The 13,465-nt window shown below is 44.8% G+C and overlaps 1 protein-coding gene across 6 annotated transcripts in view; it reads right to left on the minus strand.

Moving 5' to 3' along the window:
* The window catches only part of hivep2 (HIVEP zinc finger 2), a 241,941-nt gene that overhangs the window by 91,935 nt on the left and 136,541 nt on the right, over nucleotides 1-13,465 (minus strand). For 2 of the 6 annotated variants that reach the window (XM_033026037.1, XM_033026036.1), the window contains one exon: nucleotides 2,122-2,310. The exons of the other annotated variants lie outside the window; for them this stretch is intronic. The gene's annotated coding sequence lies outside the window, so the exon portion shown is untranslated. The remainder of the gene's footprint in view (nucleotides 1-2,121; nucleotides 2,311-13,465) is intronic. 6 annotated transcript variants of the gene reach the window in all.

The raw sequence follows: 13,465 nt of genomic DNA on the forward strand, positions 1-13,465 counted from the left end.
GAGACTTTAAATCTCGACCGCCGGCCTGCGGCCTACAACAATCAAAAGCCGTGGTCTCTGGTGAGGAAGAGCCGATCCTGGACTGACTCTGGACTCTGGTCCTGTCCACGGGGGGGAAATGGTGTGGGTACATGGACAAGAAAGGTTTAGGGGGATATGGGACAAACGCAACAGGTGGGATTATTGTAAATGAGGCATCTTGGTCAGCATAGGCAAGTTGGGACGAAGGGCCTGTATCCATTCTGTGTGACTGGGGCTATAGCAAGGATGTGCTAGTTCTGTAGAGCTGGCAGGGGAGATTCTCCAGGACATTACCTGGGAGGGAGGAGCAGGAAACCTATCCTCATATCGAAGGTAGATAAAACGAGAGGATGTGGATTTTAGAGATTTTGTGGGGACCTTTTCATCCGGAGAGCAGCGAGTAGCTGGAAAGCACCTCTGGAGAGAGTGATGGGAGCAGAGCCGCTGATAGCATTTAAGAAGTGACTAGACGACTACTTGAAATGCCTGAGTGTTGAAGGCTGTGTGCCAAGTACTAGAAGATGGGATGAACATAGACGATCGGCCAAATGATGCATGACGACATGACTCTTTCTTCCCTTTTCCTGACTCCCTTGTAATTTTTGTCGTCATAAAAGGAATTCACGGTATCTGCATCTTCACAGAACCACGAGCCATGAGAGGCCTCACACATTCTGAATCATGAGCTTTTGCCCAGGAAGCAGAGCAACGTCTTTACCCAGATCCCTGCGCCAGAACAGTAGTAAAGGCACAAGGGGAAGTTTCGATGGGTAGAGGACACAGTCAAAGTGAAAGCTAAAAAGGACACAGAGTGCTGGAGTTATTCAGAGAGTGAAGAGTCAGGCAGCATTTCAGAAGAACATTGATAGGTGACGTTTCAGGTCGGGTCCCTTCTTCATGTTGGAACCTATCCATGTCCTCCCTGACTGACCCGCTGAGTCACTTCAGCACGTTGTATCCTTTTGTGGTAAAGCAGCATATGCAGTTCCTTGTTTCTACAAAATGAGAGCAACTGTGCTGCACTTGGCCCCTCTCTTCAGCTCAGACATGGAATCACAGAAGCCGTTTGGTTCATGGGGTCTACACTGATGATTTACAATCTATAATCTCTTGCTCGGCAGTCATCTTGTTATTGGCATCAATTGATCATTCTGATTTTTAATGAATCGAGTTTCTTTCAGATATCAATCTCCACCTAATCTGTAGAGCTGGCAGGGGAGATTCTCCAGGACATTACCTGGGAGGGAGGAGCAGGAAACCTATCCTCATATCGCAGGAAGATAAAACTAGGGGACGTGGATTTTAGAGATTTAGTGGGGACCTAATCTGTTTTAGTCGGAAAACATTTTTGTTCCGAAGATATAGACACAAAATGTTGAGTAACTCAGCACGTCAGCCAGCACCTCTGGAGACAAGGAATAGGTGATGTATCGGGTCGAAACCCTTCTTCAGCCCGGTGAATGGTAGTATTTTGGGGGAAATTGGTGGGAGAGTGAGGAGAACATATAAGTATGGAAAGAAGGTTTAGTAAATAATTTATGTACAATTTATATGCTGCATGTTGTTTGAGTACCTGCGATGCTACTGTAAGCAATACTTTCATTGTACCTGGACCTCACAGTACTCGACAATAAACTCGACAAGACTTGACTTAGTGTAAATGGGTGTTTGATGGGCAGCACAGACTCAGTGGGCCGAAAGGCCCGTTTCCATGATGTTGTGTCTTTCTATAATCCCCTCCCTGACACTGAGGACGAGGGGATTATAGAACCCATCCAGTTCGTGCCAATCACCAAAAGAGCAACTCATAAATCTTGGAGTCAGAGTCATAAAGCAATGCATGACAGCAACATGCCCTTCAGCCCAACCTGCCCATGCCAACCAACATGCCCCTCCATGCTAGTCCCATTTGCCCATGTTTGACCCATCTCCATCTGAACTTTCCTATCTATGTACCTGTCCAAATGTATTTTAATTACTTTAATTGTCTCATTTACTTCTCCGTATTTCCCCAGCTTACAGTGTTTCTCATTTTCCCATCAATTCCTCATTGACATCTTTAATCACTTATCTATAATTTACAATATCCAGTTAACCTACCAGACACAACCGGAGGTCAGGGTTGAACCTGGGTCAATGAAGGGGTGACACGGCATCATTAACTGGACACATCAGGCCGCATAATAGCATGGATGGAAGGCAAAGTGCAACAAGGTCGTTTTGCCTTTTGACCTCAAGCGATTCTGTATCTGCAACCCGTCAGACGCTCTCTCCTCCCCTCCCCGATTCCTTGGAATAAGGGAGTTTTAAACCAGTGATCATTCATTTTACATCACTGCAGAAAAATGTCACAGCTCCTGCCGGGTAATATCTATGAGGGTTAAGCTCCTGGTACTGCGCCGTCACAAACAGTGAGAGAGAAGACACTGGCTCCTGCTTTTAAAACCCTAATGCTTGTTTCAGAAAAGCACAGACTGAACAGTGTTTACTGATAACCAGCAAACAGTGCTACACACACTCTGTGACCAGCAAATATAAGCCAAGGCTCAAATATACACCGCCTCCTCTCTCACCCCCCGTACGTTCTCTCCCATTAATTTTCCCAGCAAAGATGAGATCTTTTAGGTCCAAACTGGCTTTCAATTCATCAATGCCAACCCCTGTCTCCGTTTGGTTCCCTCTGTGCTTCCTCACTAACATGAGACCACAAGGTATTATTTTTCCGCTTGTTACTTTTTTTATGAGAGTACTCTAAGATTAGCAGTGCTATTAATAGCCAACTATTCGTTCAATACCCACATCCTCCAAATGGCTAAAGTTGCACAGATCAGGGATATTCTCCTGCAGTTTAACTTTCACCAGCTTCAGTTTCCTTTCCCAGCCCCCCGCTAGTTTATTTTCAATCATTTTCCAGTATCTGGGCATTGCTGGCAGGCCAGTATTTATTGCCTATCCCTAAAGGCCTTTGAGCCGATGGTGAACAGTCAGTCTTCTTGAACTGCTGTAATCTTTCTGATGAAGGTGTTCCCGCAGTACCGTTGTGGAGGACGTTCCAAGATGGCTGGTGGTCAGCGCATCTCGATGGCCTGAGACTTGATCCTGCATCTCTCTATGACATTATTCAGATCCCGTGACCACGATGGACTGGCAGCTGATTTCCAAGTCAGGATGGTATCTGATTTGGAGGGGAACCTGCAGGTGGTGATGTTGTTGGGACTAATCTGGATGAGTGACTGCAGTGGACAGTTCCAACTGCTGTAACTGTGCACCAGTAGTTTAGTTTAGTTTAGAGATACAGCGCGAAAACAGGCCCTTCGGCCCACCAGGTCCAAGCCGACCAGCGATCCCCGCAGTACTATCCTACACACACTAGGGACAATTTTTACATTTACGAAGCCAATTTACCTACATACCTGTATATCTTTGGAGTGCGGGAGGAAACCGAAGATCTCGGAGAAAACCCACGCGGTCACGGGGAAAACGTACAAACTCCGTACAGACAGCGCACGTAGTCCGGATCGAGCCAGGGTCTCCGGCAATGTAAGTGGTGTAAGGCAGCAACTTTACCGCTGCGCCACCGTGTCGCCCAACCAGTAGTTGGGGTTGGTTGCATCATGGCCTGGTGCAGCAATTCCAACGCACAGGAACGCAAGGGGCTGCCAAGAGTGGTGGACAGCCCAGTCCATCATGGGCACAGCCTTCCCCACCATTAAAAGCATCTACATGAGGTGCTGCCTCAAGAAGGCAGCATCTATCATCAAGATCCTCACCATCCGGGTAAGGCCCTCAGCTTGTTGCTACAGTTGGTCAGGAGGTAAAGGAGGCTGAAAACCAACATCACAGCTACTTTCCAACAACTATCAGGCTTTTGAATCAACCTGCATAACTTGAATCATAGCTCAGCAACACAACATTATGGACCGTGTTTTTATTCGTAAAAGTATTTTTATCTTCACTGTCTAATATAATTGATGTATAATTTATGTTGTTGGGTGTTGGTTTATAATTGTCATGTGTACTGTAATACAATGAAAAGCTTTGTTTTATGTGCTATCCAGTCATATTATACTAGACATGAGGACAATCAAGCTATACGCAAGTACAACAGTTAGTGCAAAGAGAAAGAGAAAAATACAAGAATGTAGAATTGCAGCATTATAGTGTGTATGTACCTGAGGCTGCAGCAAGCAAGATTTTCATTGTGCCTGTACCTCATTATACTTGTGCACATGACAATAAACCCAACTTGAGGCTTGACTAGTGGAGGTAATGAAGGTGTAGGGTGTTCGATGGGGTGCCAATTAGCCAGGGTGGTTTGTCCAGGATGGTGTCAAGATTCATGAGAGTTGTAGGAGCTGTGGTTGTCCAGGGACGAGGAACGTGTTCCATCACCTTCCTGTCTTGAGCCTTGTACATGGTGGAAAGGGCTCAGGTTCAGGGGACGGGTTACTCAATGCAGAATATCCAGCTTCTGACCTGCTCATGTAGTCAAGGTATTTATGAACTGGTCTAAATGTGTAGGAAGGAACTGCAGATGCTAATTTACACCGGAAATATACACAAAATGCTGGAGAAACTCAGCGGGACAGGCAGCGTCTTTGGAAAGAAGGTAGATACCTGCTGTACAGAGATGCTGCCTGACCCGCTGAGTTACTCCAGCATTTTGTGTCTATCTTCGGTCTAAATGAGTACCTGGTTGGTGGTGACCCCCAGGATATTGACGGTGGGGGACTTGGCAATAGTGATGCCATTGAATGTCAAGGACAAGTTAGAATTGATTTAGTTCAGTTTAGTTTAGCTTATTGTCATGTGTACAGTGTACCGAGGTACAGTGTAAAGTTTTTGTCACGTGCTATCCAGTTCCGATGGTCATTGCCTGGGAGTTTAGTGTCCTGAAAATGATTTGTCATTTGTCAGCCTACACCTGAATGTTGTCATGGTCTTGCTGCATGCAGGCATTTGCTGAACATCATACAATCATCAGCAAATCCCCATGTCTGTCGCTGCGATGGAAGAAAGGTTGTTGCTGAAATAGCCAATGACAGCTAAACCAAGGATACTGCTCTGAAGTCCTCCAGCAGTGACTCGTGGGACTCCAAATTCCACCGCCATCCCTCTTTATGCAATTGTCAGAGTGTTTCACGTTCTCACTGATGAAATAATTTGCCTTTAAGTGTTGTCACTCCGTTGGCTTTGGGGATCTCCCATTGACAAATTAGTTTGCACAAAGAGTCATGCACAGACCTGTCTCTTACACAATGGTCATATTCTGGCTGGCTTGACTTCTTGGGTGTGAAACCATCGCCCATTGTTAACAATACTACAAATGAGAAAGCTGAAACTCAAGTCTCCTACACATTATTTTTCACTTTTGATTACTCATTATGGAACACACTGCTGGAAACACGATATGGATTCTATCGAAATCAGGGCCACCCACAATTTACTGAGCAAAGTCTACTTCCAACCATTCTCAACTCGTTGCATTGTCAGCTGTGAATTCTAGTACAATTCTGGAAAATTGGGTACAAAATCCAGACTAGCCCTACGGTACACCCCTGAGGGAGTTCTGCAAACTCACAGTGTCACAGAAGGCTGCAGAGGCCAAGTCAGTGGATATTTTTAAGGCAGAGATAGATAGATTTTTGATTAGTACAGGTGTCAGTGGTTATGGGGAGAAGGCAGGAGAATGGGGTTAGGAGGGAGAGACAGATCAGCCATGATTGAATGGTGAAGTAGACTTGATGGGCTGAATGGCCTAATTATACTCCTATCACTTACCATGTTATGACCTTAGTTCATGTCTTTGGGATGTGGTGTTAAATCGTGCACTCCCTCAGACAAACCTGAACGATCCCAGCAAAAGCAAAGCAATTATTCGAGCATCCGCATCAATGTTAATCTCTTAACCATTATCAGAATCGTTATTTATGTCTGTGTGAGTGCTTGCTGTGCATTAAAGACTGCCGTGATTTCCACACTACCACAGTACCATGCTTCAATAAGTGGCACGGTGGCGCAGTGGGTAGAGTTGCGGCCTTGTAGCGTCAGAGACCCGGCCTCGATCCTGACTACGGACACTGTCTGAGCTGAGTTTGTACATTCTCCCCATGACATGTGTGGATTTTCTCCGTGAACTCTGGTTTCCACCCACATTCAAAAGACATGCAGGTTTGTAGGCTAATTGGCTTGGTAAATTGTAAAGTGTCCCTACTGTGTGTCGGATAGTGTTCGTGTGCGGGGATTGCTGGTCGGCACGGACTCGGTGGGTCAAAGGGCCTGTTACCACACTGTATCTCTAAACTCTATACTCTAAAGTACTTCCTCAGCTGCAAAGGGCTTTGGCGATAAGGAACAGGGGCACGAGAAGGCGATTTAGCCTCTCAAGTATGCTCCATTATTCAACCCGTTTACAGCTGATCCTCGACCTCAGCTCATTTTCCCAGTCCCTTAGTTTCCTTAATATACAGAATCCCATCATTGAATAACCTCAATGCCTGAATCTCCACAGGCCTCCAAAAAATTCCAATGATTCACCATCCCCTGAGTGAAGCAGTTTCTTCTCATCTCAATCTAAAACAAATCCTAACCCTTGATTTTAACCTTAAGGACATGATAGGGTTGTGCATGGTGCTGTTTACTGTAAATCTTTAATTACTAGAGTGATACAGTCCTGCAACACAGAAACAAGCCCTTCATAGAAATGCTAGCAAATCTCCCTCCCAACACCACCTAATGCCCTGTGAAGAAGTCCAACCAACACTACGCAGTCAGATTTTCCGGGTTGAGTTTCGTGATTTGACCTGGACATCGCTGCTAGAGTGTTCACTTCAAAAACAACTAGATGCACCGTGGAAAGCACTCTATTGTGATGCATCGCAGCTTGGTTTAGTAACAGCTCTGCTCAAGACTGCAAGAAACCGCAGAGAGGTATGGATGTAGCCCAGTCCATCACGCAAACAAACCTCACCAACATCGACTCCGTCCACACTGCCTCAGGAAAGCACCCAATATGATCATGGACTATTTACACCCGAGTCATTACTTCTCCTCCCCTCTCCCATCAAGCAGAAGATATGAAAACGAAAACACATACCACCAGATTCAGGAAAAGATTCTTCCCCACTGTTATCTGACTATTGAATGGACCCCTCATAAAATTCCAATCTCCCAACTTACTCAGTGCAACACTTGCAAATTAAAAAATTTCCAATTATTCATAACCGTAACACTATAATGTTGTAACACCTTATTCTGCACTCTGGGAATTTTCTCTGTGCATTACCTGTTATAGTTACGTAAGGCTTAATTGTACTCATGTAAAGAATAATTTGACTGGATATCACACAAAAACAAAGCTTTTCATTGTATTACCGTACGCATGATAATAATAAACCAATATCAAAACCAACACCCAAAGACATAAAGTATACATAAATTATTTTAGGTGAAAAACAAAATTACTATGCAAAAAAAAAAACAATGTTCATTTTAGTTTAGTTTAGTTTAGTTTAGTTTATAGATACAGAGCGGAAATAGCGGCTTCGGCTCACCAAGTCCACGCGGACCAGCGATCCCTGCACTGTAACATTACCCTGCACACACGAGGGACAATTTCCAATGATACCAATCCAATTAGCCAACAAACTTGTACGTCTATGGAGTGTGGGGGAAAACTGGAACATCCGGAGAAAACCCATGCTGGTCATTGGGAGAACGTACAAATTCAATACAGACAGCACTCGTAGACAGGATCAAACCCGGGTCTCTGGCTATGTAAGGCAGCAACTCTATCGCTGTGCCACCGTGCTGCCAGATCCATAATATTCTGTTGCCGTGCTAGGATTAGAGTTATATAGGGTTTTCACTGTATCTCGGTACACGCGACAAAAAGAAACCAATACCAATACCAATATATAATTTTCAGTTTTTTTACAATGTGTGATTACAAAAATGGATTGACATAATTATCAAATCAACGTGTCAAGTAAAATGGGCACTTTCTCCATCATCAAACCCTTACCAATGATTTAATCTGACAATATTTAATCAATACAATGCTAGAATCATTCTAGCACAGAAAAGAAAACGATAAATGGCCCGAAGACAGACACAAAATGCTGGAGTAACTCAGCGGGACAGGCTGTCTTCAGACATTGGCCCGTCAGGTCCAACTGGATCTGGAGAACAATAGAGCAGAGAACTCTGCACATAGCCCTCAGATGTGTGACCAGCACAACACCATATATTTGCATAGCCTAATGTCAGTGACAAATTATAACATCTCGTGCTATGACACATGCTGTGCACTTTTACATGAATTTTGTTTGGGAACAGGGAAATCCTGTAACCAAGTGCAACTCTTTCATCAGTATTAACTATAGGGCCTGTCCCACTTGGGCGACCTAATCCGCGAGTTCTGGTGAGTTTGCCCTCGACTCATACTTGCAGCATGGTCGACATGAGGTCGTAGGAGGTCTTTGTAACTCTCCTTCATGCTCGTGAGTGGTCTCCGCCATACTCGAGGCCTCAGTTAGGTCGCGGCGGTTTTTTCAAAATGTTAAAAAATGCGTGAAGGTTTGAAGAAGGATACCACACCCAGTCCATTATGTCTATTCTGCCCATATAAAAAGCCATGTTAATAATGACTACCCCCACCCAGCCATCAGTCTGCTGCCCCTGTGGGTCCCTGTGAATGAACTGATCGTCCAATTCCATGTTAAATATACTGTGGGGTTTTTCTCCTTCCTCCACTGAGGTAAGTTCCTGAGCCCCACAACCCTCTACAGCTCCAGCTAAACTCAATAGCTCCTGGTTTTTGAGCTGAGGGCAAAAGGTCCTTACTATGCTTAATATCCACTCTACTCTATCCTTTCACAACTTAATGCACCAATTGAGACTCCACGCAGTCTTTATATTCTTGAGAAAAGAACCGCCGCACAGGCAGTCTTTCCTCATAGATCTTAATCTTCTGCTGGCTCCATCTTAGCAAAATTTCTCTGCACAATCTCGAATGCCATCACTTCCTTCCATGAGTTCATGGTCATAAGTGAGAAGAGCACAATTTGGACATTCGGCCCTTCAAGGCTACACCGCCATTCAATCACAGCTGACCAATCTTTCCCTCTTACGATACGATACAAAAGAACTTTATTTATCCCAGAAGGGAAATTAATCTGCCAACAGTCATAAAAAAACACAAAATACATGAAACATGAAGTTAAAGTGACGAGTGGAAAGGCTTTGGGGATGTGCACAATCCCACTCTCCTGCCTTCTCCCCTTAACCCCTGACACCTGGACTAATCAAGAATCTAACTACTTCTGCCTTAAAAATATCCACTGAGTCAGCCTCCACAGCCTTCCTGTACTGCAGTGACCAGAACAACTTGCAGTTAATCCAGACCTTCCACACCATCACCTCATTCCTAACAGAAACTCAGCCATCCCTTCCCAAACCTATTGGTTCAACGTCCGACTCTGGTTCATAATTTATTCACACATCGGCCTGCGTAATAGAATTCAAACCCACATGGGTCCCTACTCTGCCCTTCCATAGTTGAGTCCCGCCGGGATTTGAACCACTTTGACATAGTGAAGAGTTTGTTCTGGATCTGTGCTACAAGCCTCCTTCCTAATTCTGAAAAACAGGGCTGCAGCCAAATCAAACTTCCTCCATTCCAAAGAAAGCAACAGAGTCAGCGGGAGCATTTCCTCTTAACATCAACTCACAGCTGCCTTGTTACTCAACTTCCACCCTCCTCAGACCCAATAGAGCTCTTCATTTGACTGTCTGACCAGAGCAACGCATGGGTCAGTTCAGACACGGACCAACAACAACCTCCAGATGAACTCCGATTACTTTTAAAATTTCATTTTACAGGATCTGGACCAGGAATTACTGCCCGTCATTAGCTGCCTCTTAGAAGGTGGTGGTGGGGTACCTTCTTGACCAGCTGTGGTCCTTTTAGTGAAGGTGCTCGTTCAATGCTATTGACGAGCGACATTTAGGATAAGGAAGCAGTTATAATGAAGGGCCGATTATATATTTTCCAGTCAGGATGGTGTGTTCCTTGCAGGTGTGGTGTTCCTATATATTCCTGTCGCCTTTGTCCTTCCATAACTCATACAGCCATAAGGTTGTACAGCACAGACACATCCGTGCTGATCTTTTTGCTCATCTACACTAATCCCATTTGCCCATATTAGGTCCGTATCCTTTGCCTAGCCTATTCAAGTGCTTGCCTAAATACCTCTCAAACATAGTGAGTGCATCTAATTATAGCGCCTCCTCTGGCAGCATGTTCCAGATATCAACCACACCCTGAGTAAAAAATGTACCTCTCTTGTTCCCTTTAAAACTCCTTTTTCTAGTGCGCACGGTGGCACAGCGGTAGAGTTGCTGCCTAAAGCCCCTGTCCCACTTTCACGACCTAATTGGCGACCTCTGCTGAGTTTGCCCTTGACTCATACTCGCAGCATGGTCGCCACGAGGTCGTAGGAGGTCTTCGTAACTCTTCCTCATGCTCGTGAGTGGTCTCCGCATACTCGTGGCCTCAAGTAGGTCGCGGAGTTTTTTCCAGCCTGATAAAAAATTGATACTTTTTACTCGTAGGTAGGTCGTGATGGTAGTCGTAGGCAGTCGTAGATAGTCGTGGGTAGTCGTGGGTCGGTAACTGGCCCGAGAAAAAAAATGCAAACATGACATCATTTTATCATGTGATCATTTCCACTCGTAGCTAGTCGTAGTTGGTCTTAGGTGTGGAAGACTGAGATCGAGGGGGGCCGTAGGAGGTCGTAGACATAGTGGTAGGAGATTGTAGACATAGTCGTAGGAGGTCGTAGGAGATCTTTAACTTCGGCAAGTCAACACGACCTTGACATTTTTTTCAACTCGTCTATGGTCTTCTAAACTCGTGGATTAGGTCGTCCAAGTGGGACAGGCCCTTTACAGCGCTTGCGGCGCCGGAGACACCGGGTTCGATTGCGACTACAGGTACTGTCGGTGCAGAGTTTGTACGTTCTCCCTGTGTCTTGTGTGGGTTTTCTCTGCGATCCTCGGTTTCCTCCCACACGCCAAAGACGTGCAGGTATGCAGGTTAATTGGCTTGGTGCATGTGTAAACTGTTCCTTGTGTGTAAGATAGTGTTAATGTGCGGGGAATGTTGGTCGGCGTGGACTCGGTAGACCGAAGGACCTGTTTCCGCGCTGTATCTCTGAATTAAATTAAACTAAACTAAGCTAACCATAAAGCTATCCCATCTTGCTTTTAATATCCCGATCATGGAAAAAAGATTCAGACTATCTACTCTACATATGCTTTATAATTTTATATACATTGAGTGGTAGTTGTCAGTGTGAGAAGTTCTATTGGAGTAGCCCATTGCACCTTCAACAATGTATCCTCCTATGACTATGACTTTTTTATATCTCAAAGCAATTTTATTTTAAAAAAAGACCGCCTTATTGACAAACTAACTATTTGTCGGTTTGACTTTGCTGCAGTATTGCATTATCTGCCCATTGCTTCGAAAGGGAGCATCCCAGGAGGAGGCAGTGAGAATGGTTATTGCTTTATTATTGATACAGAAATACAGAAAAACTTTTCCTTGCATGCTATTCAGGGAAATCATACCATACACGAGTACAATAAAACGATACATGAGTACAACAGGCAGTGCAAAGGGAGCTAGGAAATAGTGCAAAATACAGTGCTACAGCTACAGAGAAAGTGGAGATTTTTTTTAAAGTGCAAGAGCATCAATGTGGTAGATTGGAAGATCGTGAATTCATCCTTAGGAAATGAGATACACACCAAATTCTGGAGTAACTCAGCAGGACAGGCAGAATCTCTGGAGAGTATGTGTTTAAGAAGGAATTGCAGATGCTGGAAAATCGAAGGTACACAAAAATGCTGGAGAAACTCAGCGGGTGCAGCAGCATCTATGGAGCGAAGATTCCTTCGCTCCATAGATGCTGCTGCACCCGCTGAGTTTCTCCAGCATTTTTGTGTGCCTCTGGAGACAATGGGTCTGAAGAAGGGTCTCGACCAGAAAGGTCACCCATTCCTTCTCTTCAGAGATGATGCCTCCTGCTGAATTACTCTATCATGTTGTGTCTATCTTCGGTTTAAACCAGCATCTGCAGTTCCTTCCTACACACTGAAATAAGTGGTACGTTCAAGAGTCTGATAACAATCGGGAAGAAGGTGTTCTTCTGGTGATACGTGCTTTCAAACTTTTTTATATTCTGCCCAACAGAAAAGGGGAGAAGAGGGAATGACTATGGAGTGAATGGTCCTCGATTATGATGGCTGCTTTCTTGAGGCTGAAGGGAGTCAAAGGGAGGGTTGGTTGCTTATTCTGCCATAAGTCTCACCCTGAGCGAGTTGCCTACATCACTCTCCCTCTGATCAGATAGAGATTTAACAACTCCCATAAGATCTTCAGGAAATTAAGTGAAATCGCAGTATTATTGGTTTTGGCACCCAGCCTGCCGAATCTAACCCAACCAGACAAAAAATAAATAAACAGATGGAAGAAAACCAAAAGTTCAGACTGTATCTAGCAGAAAGCAAAGCTGGAAGGGCAGCGAGGGCAAACTCCAAAATGTCATTTGAAGGCTGAAGCTCAGTGGAGTCAGAGGCGTTTAGACCTTCTTGACCATGGAGATACTATCGGTGATCCTGCCGGATTAGGCAGGCTCGGCCTGAATTCTCTTCAACCATTAAGCGGACTAGACAAATGGTTAGAAACGATGAAAGCAATTCCATTGAAACATGCAAACGTCATGCAGGGCTTGACAGGGGAGATGTAAGGATGATATTTCCCTTGGCTGGGTTGTCTCTGGAACACAACCTTAACATAAGCATCCTGATGCAGTGTCTCGATCTGAAATGTTCAAAATGCCGCTTACATTTTGATCTTCCTTCAAGGGTTGTAGTCTTCATACACAGCATTTACTTGCCCATCCCTAACAGCCCCGTGAGTTGGTGATGAGATGCCTTCTTGAATTGCTGCAGTCCTTGAGGTGTGAAGATATTCGAGGATGTTGCCAGGACCCCAGAAGACAAAAGTTTAATGTGAAGGAGGGAAAGATTTCATCAGAACCTGAGTGGTAACCTTTTCACACAAAGGGTGGTGGATGTATGGAACAAGCTGTTGGAAGAGGTAGTTGAGACAGGTACGATTGCAATGTTAAAGAAACACGCTCTATAACTCTATGACTTTATGGATATACCCACAAAGATCTTAGCGAGGTTCCGGGACTTTGATCCAGCAACGGTGAATGAACGGTGCTATTTTTCCAAGTCAAGATGATGGGTGGCTTGGAGAGCAACTTCCTTCTGCTGGTGTCCACATGATTTTAGCTGCCCGTGTCCTTCTAGCTGGTAGAGGTCGTGGGTCTGGAAGCTGCTGCAAGTGAGTCCAGTTTATAAAGCAGAC

This window comes from Amblyraja radiata, chromosome 8 (genome assembly GCF_010909765.2).
Source record: "Amblyraja radiata isolate CabotCenter1 chromosome 8, sAmbRad1.1.pri, whole genome shotgun sequence".
In the NCBI taxonomy this organism is placed as follows: Eukaryota; Metazoa; Chordata; class Chondrichthyes; order Rajiformes; family Rajidae; genus Amblyraja; species Amblyraja radiata.